The following is a 23,103-nucleotide window of genomic DNA, read 5'->3' as shown; positions in this document are numbered from 1 at the left end:
TGATATATACAATTTGTTCTTCCAAAGAACTTAAAACGTATACCCAATTTTCCCCCACCTATTCACATGTCCATGAAATTAGACAATATATGGTAAGAAAGAAAGAAAGAAAGAAAGAAAGAAAGAAAGAAAGAAAGAAAGAAAGAAAGAAAGAAAGAGACAAAGGTAATGCTACACAAAACATATTTATTTTCCCCCGACTGATGGAACAAAACCAGCTTTGACTAGACTACAATGCCCTATACAAATGAATGGAAACTTCACCCTTCAGTCATATCCTTAGAGAGGCAGACTCATTTCTTTTCTTCTCATTTCCTAATTAGAATCTCTTATCCAGTCACTCTGACACCAGATTCTGTGTCTGACTCAGTATTAAAAGTCTAGTTATGCTTTCAATATCTACATATTAATTTCCTCTGGGCACCTGCCTGATATTACCAAGAACTTTCTTTGATAGTTCATGCCCCTGTCGAGCCTGAAATCAATTTAATAACAATCCCAAAACACTTTTCCATCTATGGTTCAATGATTCTATTCATTGGGGTAGCAGTAAAATTAGTTTTAAGGTAAAGATATTTTGCTTTGAAGATTCTAATTCTAGGCAGCTTGAATGTTTAAGTGGAAAGCAGATTCAGAGCAATTCAAGAATTTATGTAGGGCCCTAGCCCATTTAGCTCAGTAGATAGAGTGTTGGATTGTAGACTGGAGGGTTCTGTGTTCGATTCTGGTCAAGGGCACATGGCCAGGTTACAGGCTCACTGCACAGGGGAGTGCAAGAGGCAGTTGATCAGTGATTCTCTCTCATCATTGATGTTTCTATCTCTCCCTTCTTCTCCATTCCTCTCTGAAATCAATAAAAATATTTTTAAATAAAAATACATTTTTAAAAAAGAGTTTATGTAGGATTTGTTACAAATCTTACTTTTGGAGAGTGAATAAATAACCTTTCTCCTGTATAAAGATTACCTTTGTGAATTATCCAGTAGAATTCCTAAGTTTTACCAATTCATTTAAAGAATTGACAACTACTAATAGATACTGTTAAAAACATTGATATGTCATTAATTGTACTTATAACTTTTCTCCATAGATTAAGAGATGAGAACATAATGTTAAGTGTGTCTTAAATCGGGTTCCATAGAAGCAGATTCTGAGACAGAGGTTCTTAATCAAGTGACATACTGAGTGAGGGCTCTCTGGAGAAAGGGAATAAGGAAAGGAGAACAGGCAGGTGATAAGCAATGAGGTGATCTTAGCTATAGTGTAGCCTCAGGTGGATATAGCAGGAAGCTCTGGGCCATGCATAGGACTCCAGAGTTGGTCCACCTTCAGGCAATAATGCTGGCCTTTTTGTTCTCCCTTGAGATAATCATTAGCTGTGAGCTGCCTGTAGGGGGAAGACAAAGAATCTCCTATTTGGGGGTGAGGTGGCTCTCTTGGGTAGAGGGAAAGTATCATAAGAAAAAGGCAGCAGTGAGCTGTTAAAAGCTTCTGCTTGCAGCAGCTGGGGATGGATGCACTACTCCTATTGGTGAACTTGTACAGGATAACAACAGTGTTTATTACAAACTCTTTGAAGACTAGTTTATTCCTGGCATTATTTTACACATAGGGTAGACACAAATTCAGAATCCACTATTCATAGATAGGTAAAGTAATACCAAACTGGAGTGAAAGTAATTAGAAAACTCAGTGGCTTATTGTTGCTTCATTGTCACAATGGAGCTGCCACAATGCCAGGTATCTCATCTGTGTTCCAGACAAAAGGAAGAGAAGGGATTAAAAGAGCAAAGGGCATGCTAGCCAGGACAGTTTCTTATATCAGAGAGCAGTTTACCAGGAGTACACACAACAAACTTACTCTTAGGTCTGATTGTTAGAGTTGGGTCACATTTCAATGATTTTGGTTAGATATGTGAAGATCAAACTCATAAAAGTGGGGAGGCCAGGTCTGACTAGGTCACTCTACAGTTTCTAACTCTCAGGCTTATCCGTATTAAGCCTCAAGCAATTTAATGACAGTGTGGTTTTCCTACCCCAGCACTGGCTCTTGCAGAGGTTTTTGCTCATGAATTAGTGCTCTGATAAGTTGTTATTTTCTGTATCTCTTTTTATCTGTGACTTGGCTTGCCTGTGACTTCAATTTTCTGATATCTAAGAAGAATTGCTCATGCTCAGTCTGTCCATTTTTTATCTATTGTTAGGGTGAAGCTCCTTAGTATTTGGCGCTTATTTTTTAATGAGCTTTATAATTCTATTGTGAAAAAGATTGGGTATCCTCTTTTCTTCCCTGCCTCTTTATTTGTCTTTTCCCACTTTTGGATTTGCTGAGCTAAAGCCTTCTTTATTTTCATTTCAGATTAAAAGTAGATTCTTTCACTATTGTTTTCTTCCCTGTGGTCAGGGTTATGAACTTCTACCCCAAGTGCATTGGGCCTACAACTCATTATTATATCTCACAAGTTCGCCTTACCTTAATAATAAAGAACCTGTAAGTAACTCAGTCATTAAGAATTCTCTCTATATGCAGTGAGATAACACATAGTATCATTTAGAAGACTTCAGAGGCACATCGTGCAATTGAATCCCCACACCTGCTGTTCAAATGTACCCATATGGCCCATCTCTCAAAGAACAGCTTTTTGTTTTCTAAGTTTTAGGACTTTGAAGTGAAAACAATATTGATTGGCTTGCTGCCCGATGAGCTAGAAGTTCTAGTAAATTATTTCTGGACAACCTGGAGCAATGTTAATCTGTTTGTTCACTTGCTCCAAACTCCATTCTTCCCAGGTGAGGCTCTTTTTCTTTTCTTTTTTTTTAAAGATCTTCTGTGTTTACTCACCAGAGGGAAAATAAAACCCAGGAAACATGAGTGACTTGAATGGCTGACACCAATGTGACTGGCATGTTTTGGACTCAATTTTTCACACAATTGACTTTTACATCAATCTATGAATAGTTCATATGTATCTGCCTCTTGCTCAGTCCTGACATTTTTACAGACTTTCTTTGAGCAATCACGTTATAATAAACTCAGTGTTATCCTGCTAAACCAACTAATAACTTTCTTTAGTTAATCACATTTAATTGAGATGCACAGGTTTTCAAATAATTAAGAAATATATCTAAACCATGTTTTGTGTTAAACAGAATCCAATTTTCTTTGATGACTCAGAGTCACTTATACTTTTGTGTTACTTCATCATCATTATTAGGAAAATTAATTGCCAGCTAAGCAAATTTTCCAACTGATACTTGCAGATAAAACAGTTTTTATAATCTAATTCACCAAGTTTCATTCTTTTCAGAAATTTTTCATATTCTCTACAATTGAAATCAAAGTTATGTATCATCTTCCTATGTTATATTTTCAGAGATCATAGTACCTACAAAGTTTTGTTTTCTTCTAAAAATCAAGGGCCTAGAAAAAAATGCCTGTGACATAAGCTCAATAAGTATGTGTTGCATAAAGAAATGAATGAATATCCTCATAAGATTTTTTTAAGGCACCTTTCTTACTTGAGAGAGAACAATTAACTCTACATAAGAGACTGTCAGTTTTGCATGTCTCCATTCCTACTGAAGTATCCAGGGGGCTCTTGGAAAATATTCATTGCTCATTTTCCTCAGACTCTTAAGTGAACAACTTCAGAATGGGTACAGAATTATGATACTCTTTCTTTATAGCAGTTCCTCCCGTCAATTTATGAAGTATCATCTCAGTATTAAATATTATCTCATTTAAGTAGTCCTTTCTGCATGATTAGTGCAACCAAGAGCCTTTGCAGAAGCAAAGTTGAAAGTGTGATTCTCACACTTGTCCTTCTTCATGGCCCCATTCAGTAGTTGCAGCCTCCTCAAGGTGGCCTGATATTCATTTGACAAGGGAAAAGGCTGTTCATTCTTTTCATTCTTGCAGCAAAAGGTTTAAATGCAAGGCTCCAGGCAGGGGAGACAAATAGCTTACATTCTTACTAAGATGGAATTTTCTGAGAGTAGATTTGGGTCAAGATGAATATGAGCATGTGTACAAAAAGAGATCTGAAGCAAGAGAGAAGAGGCCTAGAAGCTTCAGGGCTGAGAGAGGATTAGAGCATAATTCAGCCTTATCTACCCATTTAGGGACAATTTAAACACACAATAACCTTTACCCAAAGTTGAAATATTGTTCCTCAGTTACCACCTGTCTCCAAATAGTCTTACAAAATGAAAGATATTTTTTGCAAAGAAAAAGATGCTTTTGGTTTCAAAATTTACATGACTACTTTTCTGTGAAAACGTACAAACAAAAAGAAATTTTTCATTAACTTTAAAAGTGCATTGTATAACCCATACATTGGATCTCCAATTATTTTTTGTCTTAGATTTCTCTTTATTCTTACTTATCTATTGACCATTGACTGTCTGCCCATACTAAGCAAGACAAAGTATACCTCTGATATTTCAATAAGTGCATATTTTTGCTCTTCCTTCCCTACCTTTGAACTCTAGTCTATTATCACACTTGCTTTAAACATAATTATTACATCTGTTCTAGCTTCACTTTGGATCTCAGTTCATGAGTCTCAAATAGTGACAACATACTGTCACATGTAACATTTCCTCTTCATTTTCATAACAAGACAGTAGTCCTTTAGTATTTCACCTTACAATATAATGAATGCTCTCATACGATCTTCATTTAAAATTTTGAAATTTTAAGGATTTTCTGCATTAACTTTAATTTTTTTTTAAATATTGTTCGCCAAAACCGGTTTGGCTCAGTGGATAGAGCGTCAGCCTGCCGACTGAAAGGTCCAGGGTTCAATTCCAGTCAAGGGCATGTACCTTGGTTGCGGGCACATTCCCGGTGGGGGGTGTGCAAGAGGCAGCTGATCGATGATTATCTCTTATCGATGTTTCTAACTCTCTATCCCTCTCTGTAAAAAATCAATAAAATATATAAAAATATATATATTGTTCATTCTTTCACTCTTGCAGCAAAATATGGTTTAAATACAAGGCCTTAGGCTGGGATGCACAATGACTTTTTTTTTTCTTTTTTTTACTAAGGTGGAGTCTTTCTGAGAATAAAGATGAAAGTGACTCAGATCTCAACAGAGTTACAGGCCCTCCTTCTCCCACAGAGACACCAAGTTAACAATATATGAATACCTCGGTGAACATACTCTAGAGACCAACTGAGAAGCTACAGCACTAGACCATTATAAAACAAAGTCAGGATATCATTGGAAAAGATAGGATAATTCACAGCATTTGTCACATTAATTTTGTCCCTCCACCTATGTGGCATAGCACAGTGCAACTGAGAGGACCTCCCCATCCCCTTACAGGTGCTCTTCCCTTGGAAAACAAACACAAGACTGAATTATGCATCTAATATTCTGGTTTATCTGACAACCTGAAGGACTGGCTTCTGTGTTGCCTGCCTCATAGTGCTAATGGGATTTGGAAACCACTGCAAACAGAAGTGAGCATGCATCAGAGTGCAGTTTAGCCAGGCTGATTAGTGAAGGCCTTCACTGTATAAAGCCAGTTCACAAAGACTGAGATAAATGTTTTTTCAAATGCTCAAATCCTAACAATAAAAATATTATAAGGTAGCCCTTAGCCGTTTGGCTCAGTGGATAGAGCATAGACCTGCAGACTGAAGGGACCCAGGTTTTATTCTGGTCAAGGGCATGTACCTTGGTTGCAGGCACATCCCAGGTAGGTGTGCAGGAAACAGCCCGTCGGTGTTTTTCTCTCTCTCATCAATGTTTCTAACTCTCTATCCCTCTCTCTTCCTCTCCGTAAAAAAATCAATAAAATATATTTAAAAATATTGTAAGGTATACAAAGAAACAAGTAAACACGGCCCAAGCAAAGCGTAAAAGATAAAATAAATTTCCAGAATTCAGATCCTAAAGAAATGCAAATTTATGAGCTACTTAAAAATGAATTTAAAATAATTGTCAATAAAATACTTACTAAGCTAAAAAGAACCCAAATAGACAACTAATTGAAATTAGGAAAACAATGCATAAATAAATGTAAACATCAACAAAGACATAAAAACTACACAAAAGAATGAAACTGAAACACTGGAGCTGAAAAATATAGTAAATGAACTAAAAAAATTATGAGAAGGGTTCAGCAGAAGCCTTGATCAAGCAAAAGAAAGAATCAGCAAAGTTAAAGACCATCATGTAAAATCATTATTAGAGGAGCAAAAATAAAAAAGAATAAAGAAACAGGAATGGAGCCTAAGGGATTTAGAGGACCCCATCAAACACCAATTCCTAAAAAGAACAAAGAATCAAGCAGAAGACTTATTTGAAGAAATAGTGACTGAAAACTTCCCAAATCTGAGGGGAGTAGTATAAACTTACAGATTTGAAGAGCTGAGAGGACTGCAACAAAGAAAAATGAAAAAAGAACTACCCTGAGACACAATATAATCAAACTGTCTAAATTCAAGGCAAAGAGAGAATTTTGAAAGCAGAATAAGAAAAAAAGATATATCCTGATTTTAAAAATAGGCAAAGGACTAGAAATTTTCCAAAGACAATATATCAATGGTCACGATCAATGAGTATATAAATCACTAATCATAGGGAAAAATCAAATCAGTGCATAATGTGATACCACCTCAAACCATTAGGATTGCTACTATCAAATAAACAAACAAACAAACAAACATCAATTGTCAACAAGCATGCAAAGAAACTGGGGGGTGTGCCCTTGTGTACTATTGGTGGAATTGTAAAATGGTATGTCTTCTATAGAAAATAGTATAAAGTTTCCTCAAAAAATTAAAAATAGCCCTTAACCAGTTTGGCTTGGTGAATAGAGTGTCGGCCTTTAGACTGAAGGGTCCCAGGTTAGATTCCGGTTAAGGGCATGTATTGTAGCTTAGTTGTGGGCACATTCCCAATAGGAGGTGTGCAGGAGGCAGCTACTCGATGTTTCTAACTCTTTATCCTTCTCCCTTTCTCTCTGCAAAATAAATAAATAAATAATATATTTTTTAAAAATTAAAAATAGAGTTGCTAATATGTTGATTAGAGGCCCAATGCATAAAATTCATGCAAAAGTAGGCCTTCCTTCCTCCAGCTGCCAGAACTGGCTTCCATCTGGCCACCGGGACCTGGCTTCCCTCACAGAGGTAGGTCCTGCCCACTCACATCATCCCACTGGTCGGTGGCCTGAGCCTCTCTCTCTTTAGGATGATCGTGGAGTCTCCCAAATGATCACTTCCTGGGTCTCCCTTTGCAGGGTGATCATGGGTCAATGGCCAGCACCCAGCCAATCATATTGCACCAGCTTTGGCTGGCCTGACACCAGTCCTGGATGGTGGTTCCATTGTTTGCCCACTCAGTTGATTTGCATATTACTCTTTTATTATAAAGGATTTAGATATCCATTGAAAATTTAATTAAATAATTAATTCTAAAAAGTAGAATTACCATATGATCCAGCAATCACACTTCTGGCTATAGATATCTAAAATAATTGGAAACAGAATGTTGAAGAGATAGCTGCACACCCATGTTCATAGCAATACTATGCTTAATAGCCAATAGGTGGAAGTTATGCAAATATGCATCAGTGGATGAATGGATATAGAAAATGTTGTACACACCACACAATGGAATACTATTCAGCCTTTAAAAAAAACAAAAAACAAACAGGGGAATCCTGTCACATACTACATGAACAAACTGTGAGGACACTATGCTAAGTGAAATAAGCTAGTCCCAAAGAACCAATGCTGCATGATTACACTTATATAAGTCATCTAAAGTGATCAAATTCATAAAAACAGAAAGTAGAATTTTGGTTATTAGGGCTGGAGTTACGGAGGAAGAGGAGTTATTCAGTGGGTATAGACTTTCAGATTTGTGAGGCAAAAAAACTTCTGTAGATCAGTTTCACAACCATGTGAATATACTTATCACTACTAAACCATATATATTTAAAATTATTAAAATGATAAATTATGTATGTTTTTACCACAATAAAAAATATTGCATTAAAATATTATTTGTCTTGATTATGGAATTTATACTTTAGGTGAGTGCAACTGCTTAAAATTTATACTTTAGGTGAGTGCCTCACCCCAATCCCTGCTCTGCATTTCCCTACCTGCCAGGGGTGGTTACTAAAGAGATAGAAAGGAAATTAAAATAAAGATATTCTGGAGGTGAAAAAGAACCATATTTCTCTAAATTCCTCCAATTTCTCTCTCTATCTATCAAGAAATAGGTTTACCTGATCCTTACTAAAAAACAAACATACAAACAAACAAATAGCAAAGATGAAGCTAGATTTAACTCCATTGAACAGCTCAGAAATCCTGATATCCCTCCCTGCTCCATAAACCATTTAAAGGCCAGAGGAATTCAGATTAGTCAGTTAGCACCACACACAGAGAATCCCCGGAGGACTGCAGACCCAGATGGTTTGAATAAACATCAAAACTAGCTTTTACTATGACATTTAGGATTGAATAATAGTGCAGTCCATAGAAAGTATGGCTTAAAGCTTATATATGCTAGATATTGAATACACAAATTTCAAAAACAGCTAATTTCTCTATAAGAAATACACTCTCTAAAAGAACAAAACAATCAGAATGCAAAAGTATGGGAGATAATTAGTATTTAATAAGGCATGCTCCACTTCAGTGAAAAGAAGCCAAGTTAATAAACCTGAAAGTAGGTTAAGCTTTTATCATGTCCCTTAAGCCTACCATTTTTATGTCTTCATTGTATTCCAAATACACTCAGAAATATAAAAGTCCACCAACAAGAGATTTTGAAATATTACTTCAAATACATCCAATAAGTATTTGAGCACCCTCTATCACTAACACTGAGGATACAGCTATAAGGGTAAAAAAAAAAAAAAAAAAGAAAAAAAAATTATCCAACCTCTTCAAGAAGAAAACATACTAATAAGAAAGCTTTATTTTTTTTAATTTATTTTCACACATTGAAGAGCTATTTGGAAAACCTGAAAAGGGAATAAAACATAAGCCTTTGACCTTATTATTATTTTTTTTTATCAATTGTTGTTTGGTTCTCTGCCAAAACTCACTCTTTGTAGCCCTCAAATATCTGAAGTATTAATATGTCAAGTTCTCTAGCAGCAAAGCCTTTCTTAGGAGTTGTGTTGTCAATGATTTTTGAGGGATTGCTGTCAAGAAAAACTGGTAAGGGAGTGAGGGAAGAAGGACGAAGCAGGGAAAGGAGCTGAGCATCAGTGTGGTCTCAGTGTGATCAGTTTGAGTTTAGCTTCAACCTGATCCCATGAGGAGCTTTGGAGTGTGAATTAAACTATAGAGCGGTCTCAGCTGAAAGCAAAAGGGTAAGCTATAAAATTCCAACTCTATCTCTGACCTAGAGTAGGTGGGATATGAAGACTCAGCGGTAAACAACCAGGCATCTCAGGGTGAGGTGATTTCCATTAGCTAAGGACAATTGGAGGATGGATGCCCAAGACCAGTAAAGAAGATCTAGGCAGGACAACATCTACTCTGGTTTGAAGGGTCTGAGGTTTGGGGGGAAGCAAATAACAAAGTAGACAGACTCTGAAATGCTACAGGATTTAGAAAAATTGGTCTGAAGGATTGCTTAGTGATAGCCAAGGCTTCCTCCAGCCAACCATATTTTCTTTAATACCTGGTCTGTTCCCATTCGTTCTCCACTCCTAATAAATCTGGAGCTCTATAATTCAGTGAGTAGTAGGGAAAGCCCTCCCAGATCTGTTGAGCTAGACCCAGCTTCAGAGAACTTCTGGTCCAAGCTCTTTCACACATTGGTATCCAAGAGTTTTCATTCACCAGAAATCCAGTGTGTAGATCCAATGAAAGGGGACTCATGCTGGAGGGTGAATAACAATCCCTCATGGTGGCTCCCATTGAACCCTAAAAAGGATGGATCTTCCCTCCAACTATTAGCATGTCCTAGGTCAGATTCCCTGTTTGCAAAGATTCATGTTGGGGTCCTTGCAAGAACTGTATTGATGAAGTGGCCTTAAGAGGAACTTATAAGAGAGGGAGGGAAGAAGAACAGAGCATGGAAGGAGCGAGGCAAAAATGTGAGTTGAGCCGAAACCGGTTTGGCTCAGTGGATAGAGCGTCGGTCTGTGGACTGAAGGGTCCCAGGTTCGATTTCAGTCAAGGGCATGTACATTGGTTGCGGGTACATCCCCGGCAGGGGGTGTGCAGGAGGCAGCTGGTCGATGTTTCTCTCTCATCATTTCTAGCTCTCTATCCCTCTTCCTTCCTCTCTGTGGAAAATCAATAAAATATATATATTTTTTAAAAAATGTGAGTTGAGGTAAAGCAAACAAAAACAGTGATCTACTCAAACCTTACCCTTGTGCAGCTGTGCCCCTGTGAGCTCAAGAAACTTGTCATGTTGTTTGTTATAGCTTCCCTGTGGTGAATCAGGGCTTGAGGCAGGTGGGCTCATGCCTATTACAGGGCGATTGTCATGGTGTCTATTTTAGGATAGGTTTCCTAGAAGCTGAACCTGAAAAAGGAGATTGTTTTGTGAGTGTTTTATTGAGATGAAACTTTTTGGGAAGCAGGGGTACAAGGAGAGACACAGAAGAAACTGAGCGAGGAAATTATATACTCTGGTGATACCATGGAAAAGCTTGGAGGGTACCACAGCTATGTCTTACATTGAGGCAAAGGACCATGATTTTATACCCCAGTATCAATCAGCCATTGTTTGGGGCTGTAGGGAAGGCATAGCTTCCCAGGCGTTTCCTGGAGAGACAGTGCCTGTTGGCCAAAGGCAGTGTTCTGGATAGGAAGCATCTGTGAGTCATTAGCTTTCAGCATCCCAGCAGCTGGTGGAGGGGCTGAGCAGAGCGCACTGGGCAGGCACCAGTAGCTTTTACTGTGCTACCTCACGGGCTCCCTTGCAGTTTCAGTCACTGAATGTGACTGTCAGCAGGATGGGAGCCCAAACCCAGAGCAGTAGCTAAGGAACCACTTGAAAAGGCACAATCACAGCTACCGCCCACAGCTTCCATTTGGTCTGCTGTTCCTCCCCCCCGCCCTCCCCCTAGTGTGAATTGTATCAAAGATCTTTTTAAAATATGCTTCCACTTAAGTTATCGCTAAGGAAGCCAACTTTTGATTCCAAGAGGAAGTTGCCAAAAATATGGATAAACCTCTGTGTTCATTGAGGAGTTTCACGGATTTTGTTAAGGCTGCTCCTTTCCAGTCTTAGCAGGGAATCTGGGGGTGGGGGGGGAGGACCCCGCCTTCCACCTCTGCCCTCCACACCCCACTCTTCCTCCTCCAGCTTCTAGTCACACCCAGAGGATGATATTCTCGGTGTGTTACTATGGCTACCCAGTTCTGGATAGTCTCTGTGGGTTTTAAAGAGCTATTTTGCTACATTTTGACATTTTGTTGTGGTTTTCCCTCCTTGCTGTTTTTTGTTGTTGTTTTTTTTTTGTTTTTGTTTTTGTTTTTTTTTTTCCCCCTCCTCTTATCACCATGAAATCCAATTGAACTTTTTAAAATAAGGTTTGGAAGGATCTTTTGTTAGTTTTATTTTTAGGAGGAGAGGAGACAGAGAAGATATTAACAAAGGGTACAAAGACGTCAACCAGAGACTTAGAACTGGAAATGTCCTTACATATCTAAGTCACGCGTTTTCAAGCTATTTCCTGAGGAGCGCTGGCATTCCTCAGAGGTATCCCAGGTTGGTTTTCAGAGCCATGGGGGAAGAGAGAACACTGAACCTAAGCACACACTCACCATCCCAGAAATCACAGTAGCTCTATTTTTTTAAAATCAGTTTTAAATCCTTCATAAAAGGATCTGAGCTGTTAGTTAAAAATTTAAAAAGGTTTGAAAGCCAGGATTTAGCCTTCAACAGATGCTGCAAGTCACATCCATTTTTGCTCAGCCCTTATTTCTATGCTCATCACTTGCATATCTTTGCCTGAAGACTTTTCTATTGCAGGAGCCTGCTTGCCACCCAGAGTAGCTGTATGTGCCAGGCAAATAACACCTCCTGGAAGCAGCCCTCAGCCACAGACTGAGGCGGTGGGTGTGTAAGTGTGCCAGCTCCCTCACCGCTCAGTTGGCACCTCTCTGAGACATGTGGCCCAACCTGCCTTCAGGGCTTGCCCTGAGGGATGGAGGCCACAGAGGTAACCAGTGTGATATCACACCTGCTGTTAGCTGTTCTTCCTCCCCTGCCTCACTTCCCTACCAGTGTTTCCAGGCTCCCTTCCCAGAAAAAACTACTTGGTCTTAAACCCTTATCTCAGGGTCAGCTTCTGGGCAACACAACTCAATGCATAGCACAATTTTTGTTAAATTCATGGGTCAACATAAGGTATTCAAGGGAAAAATTGTTACACTCTTTTCATAAATTTTACATTCTTTCTCTTTAATGATAAATTTAAACTGAACTATTTTAATAATGAAGGAATTACTTTTTACTGAGGGCATAGGCAAGTCTAGGCAATGTGCTAAAAGTAACCAGCCATGACAGAAATACCTCCACATAACAAGCAAATTCTGGGATCCTCCATTTTTTATTTTTATTTTTTCCTTACAGGCCAGTGGTCCTCAATAATAGATATTATTGGCTACCTATCAAATGGTTACATGAAACTTAACAATGTCTATAAATTATATCAATCACACATGGTTTAATGTAGAGTTTAAGTATTATGACTCTACTTTTCTTTCTCAAATATATGACATTTAGTCAAAATTATATAGTTTATCTCTTTAGTTCTGTAAATTGGGAGATTATAGTAATCCTCTAACTTTCTGAATAAATAGATAAAGGTGGAGCAGAAGGACTAAATTTCCCCCCCCCCCAAAAAAAATGTTATGCTTTCAACCCCTGGCAATGGACAGGAGACACTTGGGCAAAGCGGGCCAGTCCGTAGTTCATTCTTCCTTGATGCCTGTGTTGGTGGCAGAGCTATTTCATGACTGGGACACAGTAAAGAAAAAAGAAGTTCTGCTTTTATGTATGAAAATGCTCTTTCTTTTCCAATAATGGATTCTCCTGACCTCAGTACTGTTTACTCTTTTAAAATTGTATCTGGAATTATAAGACCTCTTCACCCTCCATAATGCATGTTCCTCCCCAACAAGATCTCCTGGCATCAACTTCCAATCTTTGAGAGGCTAAAGCACAAGATGAAAGGCCAAGGTAACTTACCTCTCTGCAGTATTAAAAAACAAAAAACAAAAAACCATCCCCTCCTGGGACCTTATAAAAGTTGATCACTTTATATATTTATTTATTTTTTAGTTTTATTATATTTTTATTTTTTATTATTCAAAGTATTACATATATTAGTGCATATATCTCCCTTTTCCTCCCATTGCCTTTCCTCCAGCCTACCCTACCCCCATCACATACCCTCATCCCCCCACCCCCAGGCCTTGTGTCCATTGGTGTGCTTATATGCATACATACAAGTCCTTTAAAAGTTGATCACTTTAAAGAGGATAGCAAGCAGTAGTTGCTGCCTCTGCTCATTCTCATACATTGAAAAGGAGATCCTTGTAGAATTTGCTAGATTGTTTTCACTGATGAGCCCATTTAATGGCTTCCCCATATCCATGCTCATTCCTCTATAACTCTGTCATAACTACCCACTCTTACTTTGGGGTTACATCTTGTCATTTGCTTTGACCAATAAAATTTGTTAGAAGTGATTTGTGTGTAGTTCAGAGCCTAGGCCTCATGAGCCAATGGCACTATCTATTGGAACTCTACTTCTGTAATGCAAACAAGCTTGGGCTAGCCTCAAAGACCACCAGGAAAAGACCCAAGGTGCCCCCAAAGCAATACTCAGCCAAGCCCCTCCCCCAAAACCAGAGCTGATTTAGCACCAGGAAATAAACACAGAACCCTGAAGAGAGGCCAATGGAAGCCTAGCTGAGTCCTGGGGAATTTGACAGCTAATTCCAGTCCAAACTGTCAATCATGAGTTAAATAAATGGTTTTCTCTTATGACACTAAGTTATGGGATCATTTGTTATACAGCAATAGCTAACTAGTATGAAAGAAACTTAAGAACACAGGTTTGAAATTCAATGGATTTATAGTACCTACAGGACCAAGTCAAAGCCGCTTAGCTTTACATGGTAAACATTTCTTGTTCAGCTTCTACTTATTTTTATAATCTCATATTCACTTATTCACCTCATAAAATCGATGTATGCAAGCAATGAACATGCCCTAATGAAGTTTTCTTTATTCTCTGAAAAAGTCCCCTTGCCTTTCCTTTGTGAAATAATAACAACATAACAACTTTTATTTAGGGTATATTATGTTCTAGGTATTGTTTCAAGAATTTTACAATTATTATTTTATTTTATTTCACCACACTTCTATGACAAAAGTATTTTCAAATGAGAAATCTCAGACATAAATAATTTAATTCTCTGCTTCTAGGGAATCCAACCTAAAACAAGAGCCTTACAAAGATAGGACACAGTATCTTTGTGGATAAAAGTGATGTTTGCTCAAGGAAAGTACTATAAATTTATTTTTTATAACAATATGGTTGTTTTTGACATCTGAGGCTAAACAAATATTTTCTGAGAAAAAGTAAGCCTATATCTGCTCTTATTTAACATTGGTTGCTGTAACAAACAGACCTCAAAATGCAATGGGTCAAGAATTTTACAATGATTATTTTACATGGTAAACAGTTCTTATTCAGCTTCTACTTATTTTTATAATAAGGTACTTTATTTCTCTTTTATAAATGAGTTGGAATTCCCAGGTTATTATGCTGCTTGGCTCCAGACAATCACAGAAACTCGGCATCTAATCGTGTTTTCCACATGCCCTCCTTAGGGGGTGTTCTTTTTTATATGTCAGAAGGCATGGTACAGCAGCTGGCTTGCAGCAAGGTGAACCTGAGTGTGAAGGAAATACATCAGCCCATTGAAAGGGTCTGTTCTGAAGTGATGTCACTTCTGTTCACATTCCATTGGTGAGAACCAAGTCAGCATACCCAGCTGTAAGAGAGGGTGGACACTGCAGTGTAGTGTGGGCAGCCAAGTAGCATTATATCATTGCAGAGAGAGAGAGAAAAAAAAGAGGAAAGTGGACTTTGGTAAAAAATTAGCAACCCTTGCCATAATCCATATTATTAGTTGTGCATGGGTTCACTATCCTTTCTGGCAGTCAACACAAGAAAAAATGAGGACGCATGAGGTAACAACTTTTTTTAATTAACTGTGAAATCTGTCTTTTTGTAACTTTGAACCTTGTAAAATCTGTTTTAAAAAATGTCTTGTCCTCATAAACATGTCTATTGTAGGAAATAGTGTTAGCTCATCAGTTGTGCCTGATATTAATCCTTAAGTTGTAAGTGAAGTCACACTACTTCCAGTTTTCATTGCATCTCCGGTGTCAGGGCTGCTCAGTAGAATTTTCTGTGATGATAATTATGTGTTGTAGTTGTACTGTAGCCACTAGAAAAATGTGACCATCAAATACTTAAAATGAGGCTAGAATGACTAACAAACTAAATTTAAAATTTTATTGAGTTTTAATTCTTTTAAATTTAAAGTGCTTTATGTGGGCATTGGCTATCATATTAAACAAAGCAGCTCTATATAACATATAAAAATTCTGATAAGAAAGAAAGCTCGATTTATTTGTCTTTCATCAACTGCTATTACTAAATTTGTATGGATGGTTCCTCTAACATTTTCTGATCCAAACACAAGGCAAAGCTTTGTTTCTTCTCAGCGTATGTTTGCTACTATCTTTTAGCACCAGGCAGATCCATTGGCACACAGTAGGCTTTTAATATATATTTGTGAAGTAAATGAGTGAATGAATAGTATGCTGTCTGTCTATCTGAGCTAGTTCTGCTATGTCCAGGGGTGGGGCAAATGTAGGTTTACAGCTGTGAGTACATGAAACATTTTATTCTTGTATTATTATTTATTGGTTATTGTATTATTTATTTGTATTACAACTGTAAACCTACTTTTGCCCACCCGTGTTTACCATGATTTGACCTAGACTTTAGCACAGAGCATTTTTCAATGCAAGTAGCCAACAGTGAAGCAATGATTCATATAGATTATGTATCAATGTAATTTAGATTTTTAGATTGGAGCAATTATTGGACCAAATATATCATGTCTATAGTATCTTCTGGCTAGACATTAGCAATGATATACAAAGAATTTACACTTCAAATACATTCTTCACATTCCAGATATTTCACATCTCTCCATATGCAACACAATATTATTCAGTTAACAGCTGTATACTACTTTACTAGAATGGCAATGCAGTAAGTACCAGAAATCACATTCACATTTGCCATCTGGATTCCGGAGGAATGCAATTCATTAGTGTCTGGGTTATTCAGAGTTTAAACTCAGTCAGTTGACGAACCAGATCCAGAGCCATAATTTCATAAATGCCAAGTCAGTCACAGAGCTACTAGTGCACACACACTATGCTTAGCTTCTCTGTAGGGCCTCCAATGCTCCATGTGATTTTTATATGTTTGCCAAACATCATGAGATAAATCATCCTTACAAAGATAGTATGACTTAGAAACAATTTCCAGCTATGTAAGTGGAGCTAGCAGTAGGGTTTTTCTTTTCTCTCTGAACTAATAGGGATTTACACAAAAATATATGCTTACAGATACAATTAAAAAACAAGCTTCCATGCTGCATCAGATGTCCCACAGACTCATCTTAGAAGAAAAGGAATCTTTTCACCATAGAGTGAAATAAAGGGTTTCAGTTTCTCATCACAATGGACAGACCATAGAGTGGAGAAAGAGATGAGAAGCATCAGAGGAGGTGAGAGGATGTAGAGACTGAGGCCCTGATAAAACCAAATTATTCTTCAGTATTTAGAAGTAGAAAAGAACTTCAGCCAAATAGTCTCAGCAGTTGTAGTGATTGCTAGGCTTGTCCTGCATGAATAAATGACTAGGGGACTGTCTTTCTTTAAGGAAGCAACTAAGTATATATCTCAGTCTCAGTGAGAGTGTCAGTCATTTGGATAATGCCCTCATCAGATAAAAATAACCCTCCTGTTGAAACCAGTTTGGCTCAGTGGATAGAGTGTCAGCCTGTGGACTGAAGGGTCCCAGGTTCAATTCGGGTCAAGAGTATGTACCTTGGTTGCAGGCACATCCCCAGTGTGGGGTGTGCAGAAGGCAGCTGATGGATATTTCTGGCTCTCTATCCCTCTCCCTTCCTCTCTGTGAAAAATCAATAAAATATATATTTTTAAAAATAACCCTTCCATCTTCTAAATTAATTAATAAAATCCAATCACATTCTTAATACACAAACACATTGTATAGCTGAATAGAAATTTATTTGTATTTATAGTTTATAAGCTTTTTCTATTTTTAAATTATTATTATTATTTTTCTTTTTAAACTATTTTAGTAAAAATTGAAACATAAGCACCCATTAGCTTAGGTCCACACAGGGTCAATATCATTGCCTTCTGCCTCCATATCTTGTCCCATTGGAAAATATTCTGAGGCATCAATACACATGGACCTTTTCTCTCCTATGATGGCAAAACCTTCTTCTGGAACACCTTCTGAAGGACCTGCCTGAGGCTCTTTCAAGAAATACACTGAGTGGCCAGATTATTATGATTTCTGAATGCATAATAATCTGGCCACTCAGTGTATATCCTATATAATAAAAGACTAATATGCAAATTGTCTCATTGACCATGAGTTTGACCAGCAGACAGGTAAGCCAACTGCCAATGTCCCCTTCCCCTGGCTAGGCTGACCAGACCCCACCCATGCACAAATTGATGTAGTGGGCCTCTAATATATACATATGTAGATATTATGATATACACTGAATGGCCAGAATATTATTTGTTCAGAGATCATTATAATCTGGCCACTCAATATATTTGAGTTTGTTTTTTTGTATTTTTTTTAAATTATAGATTTGCTTGTGAGCAGATAATGCATCATGAACCTTCTTCTCTATTAATGAAAACTTTTCTGTGTTGGGGCTCATGTTTTCAAGCTTTTTGAGGAGTTTGTTGATGTCTGCAAAAGTTTCTGCTAAAACCTTCACTGGGCATTTTCTGGGGTTCTTTTCCTTCTTCTGCAGTTTCTTTCTCTCTTGTCTCTTCTTCAGCTCTTTGTTCCTATTCCAGCTGCAACAACTCCTCATTAGTCAATTCCTCAAGAACCTCCTTAGGGCAATCCTCATTTACATCCATTTTAAAATTGGAAAAGAATCTGAGTCATCCATGACTTTTCATTGCTCCTATAGTTCACTGGCAGTGTGTGCTCCCTGAAGTGCTTGAAGGCCGTGGGTTCTCACTGTGCTATATCACAATGAGTTTCCATTTGTAGCCATGGCATTGTCCTTAAGCATGACTTCTCCTGTCCATAGAAGCCACAAAACCTGGTATTTGCTTGGCCTCCTTATGGGTGAAATTTCTTTCAAGCATCTATTTCCAGAAAAGGGAGATTTCATCCATATTGAAATTTACTCTAGCAAGTAAGTTTTCCTCTGTAATTACATTATCTCAAAAAATTGTTCAGTTCCCTCTGTATCAGCGTTAGCAGATTCACCACCCACTTTCCCATTACATATTTATATATACCTAACCCAAAGGCTTGGGGCTGGGAGCAGGTATGGGCTAGAAGGAGTCAATGGGGTTGGGGGAGGTAAAGGGGACATCTGTAATACTTTCAGCAATAAAAATTTAAAAAATAAACAATTTTAAGCAATTACCCATAATAATATCTAACAAACAAGGAATGGATACAAAACTGTGACACATCCATGAAATGAAATCCAGCAATAAGGATTAAACTACTGATACCTGCATCCATAGGGATGAATCTCAAAATTATCAATCTAAGTAAAATAAGAATCAAAAGGCTACATCCACACTGTATAACTCTATATGACATTCCAAAATGGTAAAAGTATAGGGATAAAAAGGAAGGGGTTTGATCATAAAGAAGAATGGGGTTCTTCAGGGTGACAGAATTAATCTAGATCGTGATTGTGATCGTGGTCATATGACAACTCATTTGTAAAAACTCCAAGAACTGCACTCCTATAAAAGGCAAACTTTAGTACATGTAAATTACTACACCTAAATCTACTTTTGAAATAATTTTAATATATTTTTATTGATTTCAGAAAGGAAGGGAGAGGAAGAGAGAGATAGAAACATCAATGATGAGAGGGGGTCGGTCATTGATTGGCTGCCTCCTGCATGTTAGGCTGAGCCCACAACCCAGGCATGTGCCCTTTACTAGTAAAACCTGGGACCCTTCGATTTGCAGGCTGATGCTCTATCCATTGAGCCAAAGCAGCTAAGGGCTACCTCAATGTACTTGACACACACCAAGTACTTAATACATAGCTTTTCTTATGTGAGTCTGTTAGCTATTCTTATTTTTGGCTTTTTTTTTTTAACCTCTGACAGAGAAAGCAAATGTTGGCATAGGGGAGAGGAGTGCTCTCAGATGCTATAATTGGGCTCTTCTTTAAGTCTCATTTCCACAAAAATGAGCCAAAACAAATGACACACTGGCAACTTGGCGGCACAAAGAAGAAACAAAGCAGACAAAATAAAATAACATGACTTCATTTGTTGAAATTTATGAAGTCATTTATTTATAATGATCACAGCTGTGCAAATAGCCATCATGGGATGTACAGGGGCCTTTGTAACTTCTGTTTTTTTGTGCATACAAATTCCTCTCTGAGAATGTGAACTCGGTGCAGTTGGATGCATACAAGAAGCTTGAAAGAACACAGACCTTCAGGACAAGGCTCAGCTGACCAAATCATAAGGCTTCATAGGTTACCAAAGTCGAGCCTGACTTCCACTTGCAACTATAACTCAAGACACATTTAATATACAACAAAACTTGTACTGTTTATTGCTTATAAGCCTCTGAAAATGTCAATATTTCTTGTCAGTGTTTTAGATTATGGAGAATGAAGCTAGAGAAATGTGAACTGTTAGTGCATTCAGCATACACTGTTTTCTTCAGTGCTCAATCAGCCTATGATAGAAATTTACGGGTTTCATTTTGTATAATAATAAACAAATTATCTTTAAATCAAGGATCAGCTGTGTGAGTTTAACAGATAACATCTGTTGCAAATCAGACAGAGGAAGCAGACCTAATTTGGGAATTATACACACCCTCCCTTCTCCTTACCCTGTTGGTGGCTGCCCTGGTGTGCCTCCAATCTTAATGCCAGTCGACATCTGCAGTTGAATGGACTAGAAGGGAGGAAAGAAGAGGAAGGTCAAGGCAGGCAAATTTAATGGCATTAAAGAACTAGGATCCATCACATCTGTACACTGATTAATCACCATCTTTTACTTCAAGTTATAGTAACAACCTGGGATATGATGAAAAAGAAGGGTTAGGGATAATGTATGTAATAGTTGAAGTATATATTCAATAAGTATTTCAGATTACCTCAAACTTCCAGTAAGCAATTTCTTATTTGAACTATAATCCACTGGCCTTATATCTAAAGGTCTGCAACATCCTTGCATTCATGGTATTTGAGAACTCTCCAGTTCAGATCTTTTGCACTCATCACAATCAACTCTAAAAAATATGTATTTTGGGGAAAAATGAAAGTATTGCTAACATAAAGTTGCATTATCCCTATTCATACTTGAGTCATTTATTTTTTCTATCATTTATTTATTTATTCAAAAATATAAATCTCATGTAACTTGTGAAGAATAAAAAATAAGCATGGATGTTCAGTCCACTCAATTGTTTAACACATATTGGCCGGGCACTTCCCCTTGCTGTGTATGAGAAATAGCAGCAAGTCAATAACATAGGCAAATTTAATACCCTTAGAGCACTTAATATCTTCGGGCAAACAGGGAAATAAGAGCAAGTAAATACACAAAGGAGATAATTAGAGAGTGTAGTAAGTAAATAGAAGCAAGGTGATCAGGTTAAAAATAAATAAGTAACAAAAAAAAGTAACAAAAGGCCTTAGAAGGCTTGAGATCAGGAGGCCACCTCCATCTGTTTTTGGTGGCAATGCCTGAAATGCCTGAAATTTATTGGCATGATATGGCTTTATGGTTGAAGGGAAATTGAGAGATCATTGATTCTATATAAAATTATCCTTCATTTTACATATTAAAAAAATAGCAGATTACTTTTTTGATAGAAAAACAGATGAGTCTAGGCCACATGAAAATTTGGGTGGGTATGTATGTCTAGAGCCACTGCAACTTTTTAAAAAATCCTCACCTAAGGACATGTTTATTGATTTTAGAGAGAGTGGAGGGGAGAGAGAAAAAAACATCCATGTGAGAGAAACAGTGATTGGTTGCTTCTCATACTTGCCCTGACCTGGGATCGAAATTGCAACTTTTTGGTGTATGGGACACTGCTCCAACCAACTGAGCCACACAGGCTAGGGTGAGGCACTGAAAATCTTTAGAAGAAATAGAAGTCATCAGAATCCCATGCTATGAATCTTTGTGAGACCTCATTTTCTCCCATAAACCTCTTTTAAATATCTCTGCCAAATCAGACAATTGGTTTGGGAATTATGCACACTGGTGCTTTGAAGAAATCTTCATGATACATCTTTTCAGCTTTATATAACTGCTTCAATTCTGGAATTCTCCATTTTCTTTCCCCAAAGAAACAGTATCATTTAATGACTGAGTTTGCTGGCATCGACATAGTTCATCACAAAATACAAAGCATGTAAATGAACAGTATTGCATTTGATTCTTGTAATATTGCTATTTCCACCTCATAAAAAAGGAATCGAGCTTCAGGAGACCACATGACCTGTCCAAGTTAACATAACTTGTTCTAAATGGCAAAGCTGTAACTTAATTCTAGGTACAGTGACCAACTGCACTGGTTTGCAGGACTAAGGGTATTCCCAGAGAGTGGGACTTTCAAGTACTAAAACCAATGCAGTTCCAATGAAACCTGTCATTTGGTTAACTCTAATCCCAGGTACACTTACTATAATGTCTAATGAGCTTGCCACCAAATGACAGGTAGAGCGGGACCCTGGGTCTATCCTTTCTGGAAACCTTAAGGCAAGTTGTTCTCATTAACCTGTGTCCTAGAGGTCCACAATGAGTCATCGCCCTGCTGCAGTTGTGTGTATCACATTATAGTGCTATATCTTTGGATGGCCATTCTGAAATACAAACGGAGGAAGAGGACAGTAAATGCTTTAAAGCAGAGCAGGCTCTGAGGACTCCCCTACCACCCATTCCTCAGCAACTTATAGGCTCTTCTTTGCCTAATGGGAGCCTTGGTTGAAGAAGTGAAAGGAGTGATATATTTTGTATATATTTCATTAGGGTATTAGAGCTGGGTTAATCATTGCTGGGGTGTCTTGGGAAAGACATTGAGCAATTTTATGTAAACTTTAGTCAGTATAGCATTAATCCAGGACATGGCAGGGAGAGCTCCTCACTGTCACTTGAATTTGAAGGAGATACAACTATGACAAATACCAAATTTAAGAAAGACCAGAAGGTTCCCTTTTTCAACCAATTTATGCGAAGAAATTAGAATAACAACTAAAGAAGGTATTGCAGCCCTGGCCTGTATGGCTCAGTTGGTTAGGTATCATCCTGTGCACACAAAAGTTGCTAGTTAGATTCTTGGTCAGGGCACAAGCTCAGATAGCAGGCTTGATCTCTAGGTGGGGGGCATGCAGGAGACAGCCAATTGATGTTCTGCTCTCATCTCTTCCTGTCTCTCTCTCTCTCTCTCTCTCTCTCTCTCTCTCTCTCTCTCTCTCTCTCTCTCTCTCTCTCCCTCCTTTTCCTCTACAAAATTAATAAAAAATATTTAAAAATAAATAAAAAGAAGGTACTTCAGACAAAAATCATTTAATTGGCTTCTTAAGTTTTTAAGGTGTATATAATTTTTTAAATATTCAAGAAAAAGCTTGTGTCTCTTCATAAGAGCAAGGAAAATATGTTAATGTCAAATACTCATTTGAGTATTTTACTGTATTGATTATAACATTGATTAAATCATCACAATATCCATAGCTAAGGTACTTTATTTATTGCCTTCACTTCCAACTGG

The sequence above is a fragment of the Pipistrellus kuhlii genome, unplaced genomic scaffold (assembly GCF_014108245.1).
Source record: "Pipistrellus kuhlii isolate mPipKuh1 unplaced genomic scaffold, mPipKuh1.p scaffold_m20_p_6, whole genome shotgun sequence".
Classification (NCBI taxonomy): domain Eukaryota; kingdom Metazoa; phylum Chordata; class Mammalia; order Chiroptera; family Vespertilionidae; genus Pipistrellus; species Pipistrellus kuhlii.
The sequence above is the reverse complement of the archived record's forward strand: the minus strand, read 5'-3'. Positions refer to the sequence as shown.